Genomic DNA, 7,500 nt, shown 5'->3' on the forward strand with positions numbered 1-7,500 from the left:
AAGGGAGGAAAGGAGGAAAGGAGGGGGAGAGGAAGGGCAGAAAGGGAGAGAGGAAGGGAGGAAAGGAGGGAGAGAGGAAGGGAGGAAAGGAGGAAGGGAGGAAAGGAGAGAAGGAAGGGAGAGAGAGGAGGAAAGGAAAGGAGGGAAAGAAGGAAGGAGAAAAAGGACAAGGGAGAAAAGGAGGAAAAGGAGAAAAGGAGAGAGAAGAGAGAGAAGAGAGAGAGAGAGAGAGAGAGAGAGAGAGAGAGAGAGAGAGAGAGAGAGAGAGAGAGAGAGAGAGAGAGAGAGAGAGAGAGAGAGAGAGAGAGAGAGAGAGAGAGAGACTAAAGAAACCGAGAACGGATATCACAACCGCGACAGAAAGAAAGATCGAAAGGAAGAGAGAAGACACAACAATACCCTTGCAACACCACCGACCCAATCTTTCGATCAACACGACATGCCCGCACATCCCCAGCATGCAAAACCAGCCGCGCCGGCCATGCATCCAGCTCCCCATCTATGTGCATGACTGCCTTGCATACCCTGACGTCACCTTCACTGACTTCGCTACGCAATATCCTTCGAGCCACGTGCTCTTCTCGCCAGCCCCTCGCGGCATGGAGACGGTCCAGGCCGAAGTTGCCATCATCATACGAATGCGATGGTGGAGCCAAGACTTCGGTTTAAGATGTCTGTGACATTTATTTATCATAACATCCTCTGCACTTCAGTTAAATATTTGCAAATCTATTGCTTAGTATTATAATTCTGTGTAAATTCTTGAATCATGATATAAGGTAATCAAAAATTAATGACTCTAATCGACGCCGAAATCGTAGCTTAAGCGTCGCATTCGTATCATTTGCGGTAATGGCGGTAACTCGGGTCCATATACGAACGCCTTCTTCGCGCGCCGCTGGATCAGACCTTGTGCTTATGGCTTGCTGTTGCCGAAGGGGACGTCGAGGGGAGCCGATGACCGAGAAACGACATTACACGACCGGTGCATTTTGCATGACGATTTTACTGGCGGCAATGGAATGCCACTATGCCCGTTACTGCTACTAATATTGAAACTAATATCAGTACTATCACTACCTGGGAATTGTGGTAGAAGTTATATTGGCAAAATGAGTAGCAGTAGGCATAGAAGCAGCCGGCGTAAGAGTACGAGTAATAAAAGTTCTAGCAGAAGTAGAAGTAGAAATAAGAGCAATAGCAGCAGTGGTAGTGGTAATAGCAGTAGCAACAACAGAAGCAGCAGCAGCAGCAGTTGTAGAGGTGGTGTTAATAGTGGCGCGACTACAAATACTATATTGCTGTTACTGTTCTATAACATCATCAACAGCAATAACAACAACACACAACAACTAATCCTACTACTAATTATAATGATAATAGTCATTAAAATAATACTTATTATTATATTACTGTCACCACCATTACTACAACTATCACTAGCCCTACGATTACAAATTCCGTCAAATGTGAAACCCGTAAAAAATGCCTTTCACCAAGTTCTGCGTTCAAATAACCCAAACACTCATTTTTAAGAACATATTTCGATGTCTGTTCATGACTTTGCCATGAACTAGACAGAACAATAATAGTATTTATCTGTGTCTACGTGCAGCGAATAAAATTACATATCTATGCTAATTTCCAGCGCTTTAGTTTTCCACATGCCACAGGCGAATATAATATGCATTTCTTGCTTTAAAAATACGACAAAAATATCATATACCTTAACAGGTCCAGATTGATAATGATAATGGTAATAATAACAACAACAATAATGAAAAATAACAACAACAATACTAACGATATAATGATGATGATGATGAAGATGACAATAAATATCATCATCATTATTACAGTAATGGTAATAATAATAATAACAATGATAGTAATGATAGCAATTAAAAAAATAATAATAGCAAAACAGCAATAATAATAGTAAAAATAATAATAATGATAATAATAATAGCAATAATAAAAATAACAAAAAAGAATATCAACAAAATAATAGTAATAGTAATAACAATAATAACAATAATAATAATAGTAATAATACTACTAATAATAACATCAATAACAATGATATTAATAATAATAATAATGATAACATTAACAATAACAATAATGATAATAACAACAATAATAACGACTAAAACAACAAAACAACAATATCAATAGTAATCATAATGGTAATAACAATAATGGTAATAATAATGGTAATAATAATAATAATAATAATAATAATAATAATAATAATAATAATAATAATAATAATAATAATAATAATAATAATATTAACAATAATAATAATAACAACAACAAAAACAACACAAAATAACAATAATAACATAAAAAGTAAAACTATTCCCATTTGTGACATGACTTGACACCCGAACCGCTTTGACATTTCCTATCATTCCCTTCACTTTCCCCCCGAATTTCCAGCTCATAAAACTTTATTTTTATACAAACTTCAAGCGTCATGACTCTTTGTTTTACTCATTTACTCATGTATTCATCACACGGTCTCCTCAGTACTCATGAATATAAGCAGGTCTATCATTCATAAATCCAATGGTATCCATGGTCTTATATTATTCATAATTTTAATTTACTCATCTGTGGGTCTTTTTATTGTTCATCTCATTTTTCACGTCCTCATCACACTCACGGTCGTATCTTACTCATATTCAGAACCTCATCATACATCACCACACTTCCTCACTAAATCTTAATAGAATGTAGTCGCTGTCTCATTATAAACCACTCACTTCCTCATAATTCTCGCTCACTATAATGTTTTAAATTCTTCACAATATATATTCCCTGACCTTGCATTGACTTACTCACACTATTCATTCACCAAATTGTACTAACATCCTCACAATATTCGCTCACAGGCTACTCGCTTCCCTCACAATTTTCAATCCCTCTTCCTATCGTACTCACTTCCTCACAGTACTCACAAAATCATCCTTTTGTACAAGCTCACTAACAATATCAACTCCCTCATTATATTGTACTCACTTCCTCACTATATTCACTCCCTCTTCCTATCGTACTCCCTTACAATACTCACAAAATTATCATACTGTACAAACTCACTCACAATATCAACTCCCTCATTATATTGTACTCACTTCCTCACAATATTCACTCCCACTTCTTGTCATACTCACTTCCTCAAAATATCTATTCCCTCTTCCTGTCATAATCATTCCCTCACAATACTCACTCACCATTATACTGTCACTCGTTCGCTCACCATATCGCACTCATCATACCACCGCCTCTACAGTGTCAGCAACACTTAACGCACTCAAGACAGGTGTCGTACCCTATTACACCAATTTCGACGAGCGGTGCAGGTTTATTTCGGTGCTGTGGCAGAGCAAGAAAAAATGGGGAGTTATTTCGTGCGCTGATTAAAGCCTGTGACTCTCACTATCACTCTCTGTCTGTCTGTCTCTCTCCCTATCTTTTTCTCTCTCCCTTGATAACACTCTCTCTCTCCCTATCTTTCTCTTTCTCTTTCTCTTTCTCTCTCTCTCTCTCTCTCTCCCTCCCTCTCTCTCTCTCTCTCTCTCTCTCTCTCTCTCTCTCCCTCTCCTTCTCCCTCTCCCCCTCTCCCTCTCCCTCTCCCTCACCCTCTTCTCACCCTCACCCTCACCCTAACCTCCCACCCTCACCCTCACCCTCTCCTCTCCCCCTTCCTCTCCTTCCCCCCCCCCCTCCCCCTCCCTTTCCCTCTTCCCCCTCTTCCCCTCTCTTCCCTCTCCCTCTCCCTCTCCCTCTCCCCTCTCCCCCTCTCCCTCTCTCCCTCTCCCTCTCCCTCTCCCTCTCCTCTCCTCTCTTCCTCCCCCTTTCTCCCTCTCCCTCTCCCCTATCCCCCTATCCCCCTATCCCCCTATCCCCCTATCCCTCTGTCTGTCTGTCTGTCTGTCTGTCTGTCTGTCTTTCTCTCTCCCTCACCGTTCTGTTTCTCTTAGATAAAAAAAAATGTATTTAAAATTTCTTTTTTTTCATAACGTGCTTTAAACACCATGTATTTTATCATTATGAAATCGCACAAACGTTACAGAAGGCAGCCTATCTTCAACCGCAACTGCCACAGTTCATTTGCATAATGTTGCTTAGCCCGAGTCTTATACATATGTATAAAAATGTGCCACTAATAGACCATGACGAATATTCTCACACTGATATTTCTGCACACACACAGACGCTTGCTTACACGAAACACACATATACACACACACGTACACACACACACACACATACACACACACACACACACACACACACACACACACACACACACACACACACACACACACACACACACACACACACACACACTCACACAAACATATATATATATATATATATATATATATATATATATATATATATATATATATATATATATATATAAGCGAGCGCCTATTAAGTTAATCGAGTTCAGAGCTTTTCTCAAAAGTCATCAAACCTCTTATTTTACGAAGCTAAAATTCTTTCATGACTCCTTTAACAGCCAGATTAGCTCTAATTCGATTCACCTAATTAACCTAATGAAGCAATTGCCGTACCCGGATTCTGCAGCACAATTTTGCTTTAGACAACAAGGAACGCTAAACACGACCTCTTTTCTTTGCCTTAAAAAAAAAATCAAGTAAGATTCACGCCTCCGTTAAGACAAACAAACAAACAAAAGTGTAGAAGGGATGAAAAAAGTCCTCAGTGTCAGGAAGCGATAGAGACATTGCGATAAAATTGTCTCTTTAAAGAAAAAAAAAAAAGTCACGTGTCACTTGTGGGTCAGTCACGTGTTCTGATAATACTGTTACCCCTCCCCCCTTGCTCCCTACGCCTTGCCCCTCCCCCTTGCGCCTTCCCTTCCCCTTCCCCCAACACCTAATCTTCGTTTCTCCTGCCTTTCCCCCTCCTCCACCTCCTCCTCCCCGTTCTCCTTCCTCCCTCCCCCTCTTCCACCATCACCTCCCCTTCCCCTCCTCCACTACCTCCTCCCCTCTCTCACTCACCTTCCCCTCCCTCTTCCCTCCCACTCACCTCCTCCTCCCCTCCCTCCCCCTCACCCTACCTTCCCAACCCCATCCCCCTCACTACCCCCTCCCCAACCACCACGGTCTTGCAAGGGCGATGCCATATCAACAGGAGGAGAGGCGACGACACAAGGGCCAGACGAACGAGGCACAGGCGGGAGAGCGAGGGAGAGAAGGAAGGAAGGCGAGGGATGGAAGGAGGGAAGGCGAGGGATGTAAGGAGGGATGATAAGGGAAGGAAGGAGAAGCGACGACACAAGGGCCAAACGAACGAGGCATAGGAGGGAGGGAGAGGGAGAGAAGGAAGGAAGGCAAGGGATGGAAGGAAGGAGGGCGAAGAAAGGGAGGAGGGAAGGCGAGGGATATAAGGAGGGATGATAAGGGAAGGAAGGAGAAGCGACGATGAAAGGGCCAGACGAACGAGGCACAGGGGAGAGGGAGAGGGAGAGAATGAAGGAAGGCGAGGGAGAGGAGGAAGGGAGACGGAAGGAGAAGCGACGACACAAGGGCCAGACGAACGAGGTTTTGCGGAAAGCGAAGCGGGTTGACGTCGCCTCCGAGAGCCTCACCATGTGTGGGAGAGACGGGCATGGCATGACGGCGGTCAGAGGGCGTGGGATAGGGGGGGGGGCGAGGGAGGGAGGGATGGGAGGGCGAGGGAGAAAAGGAGAGAGGACGAAGGGACTGAGATAGGGGAGGAAGAAGGTGAAGGAGAGAAAATGGAGAGGGAGGGAGAGGAAGAGGAGGAATTATAATTAGAAACAAAAACAAACACACACACACACACACACACACATACACATTATACATATATACACATATATATATTTACATACACACACACATATTCACACATATTTACACACAAACACACACAGACTCAGACAAACGGGAAGAGCAAAAATTGACAAATAAAAAAAAGACGAAAAACGGCCTAGGTGCAAAACTCACAGGATTTCTCACCGTCCTTGATCTTGCATATTCAACACATCCTTTAGGAGTGAGATGCAAGGCTAATTTGTCTCTGGAATGCTTACTAATGTGTGCTCTCGGTGCCATTCTAATGACTGTGATTAGATTGTGTGTGTGTGTGTGTGTGTGTGTGTGTGTGTGTGTGTGTGTGTGTGTGTGTGTGTGTGTGTGTGTGTGTGTGTATGTATGTGTATGTGTATGTGTATGTGTATGTGTATGTGTACGTGTACGTGTACGTGTACGTGTACGTGTACGTGTACGTGTACGTGTACGTATATGTGTGCGTGCCTTTGTGTGCGTAAGTGTGAAATAGAGCAAAAGTACGGCAATAACACTTTCTCATCAAATTCCGCAATCAACCCCCCGATCACGTCATAATTCGAGGCAATTAATCTAATCCGGAGAAAATGCTCGGAGTCATTAAGGGTCACATTCCCTCACCGCACCAATTCATGTGGACAACCCCGACACAGCAACCTCCCTATCACAACCCCCGGCGCTCCGATCCTTCCGCGGAGATCAATCCTGAGAAAACCTACCAATCATCCATACAACTAATAAACAGGACAACCTCTTCCGGCTCCTGACCACAAGGAGGAAAATCAGGGAGTCAAGAGGGTGCTATTACCGGGGTCTTGAGGTTTGGGTGCGGAAGTGGGCGTGGCTTCGTGATGTGGTTGTGTATGGTCAGCTGGGAAGGGGGAGAGGGGGAAGGGGGGGGGGATGTCGCGGTGAAGATGGAGGAGGACGAACAAGTAAGGAGGAGGAGGAAAGAAGAAAAATTATAACAAGCAGAAGAACAAGAAGAAAAAGAAGCGGAAAGAGCAGGAGGAAGAGGAGAAGGAGAGGAGGAGGAGGAGGAAGAGGAGGAGAAGAAGAAGAAGAAGAAGAAAAAGAAGAAGATGAAGAAGAAGAAGGAGGAGGAGGAGAAAGAGAAGGAAAAGAAATAGAAATACAAAAACAATATCCACATTGACGATGGAGGAAATATCAAAGGACCAAATAAAGCCCCCCCAACCCCCCTACCCCCCCCCCCCAAAAAAAAGACCAAAAAACGAGGGCCCAAATTAGAGACACACCCACACAGAGCATGAAAATAAACCTACCCAAGCAGGGGGTTAATTGATCACGCGGAACTTCCTGATATCTTAGAAATCGAATACCCACAACATGGCGCGGGCGGGATGAGGCCACCTCCGCAGATGGGGGGCTGCGCCATCTGGACCAGATGGGAAAGGGCTAGAGTCTGTCTGTTTGTCTATTTGTCTGTATGTGTATTAGTGTGTGTGTGTCTGTTTGTCTGTATGTCTATCTGTCGTGTGTGTGTGTGTGTGTGTGTGTGTGTGTGTGTGTGTGTGTGTGTGTGTGTGTGTGTGTGTGTGTGTGTGTGTGTGTGTGTGTGTGTGTGTGTGTGTGTGTGTGTGCGTGCGTAAGCGTGTGTGTATACGTGCGTGTTTGTGAGTGT

This window comes from Penaeus vannamei, chromosome 32 (assembly GCF_042767895.1).
Source record: "Penaeus vannamei isolate JL-2024 chromosome 32, ASM4276789v1, whole genome shotgun sequence".
Classification (NCBI taxonomy): domain Eukaryota; kingdom Metazoa; phylum Arthropoda; class Malacostraca; order Decapoda; family Penaeidae; genus Penaeus; species Penaeus vannamei.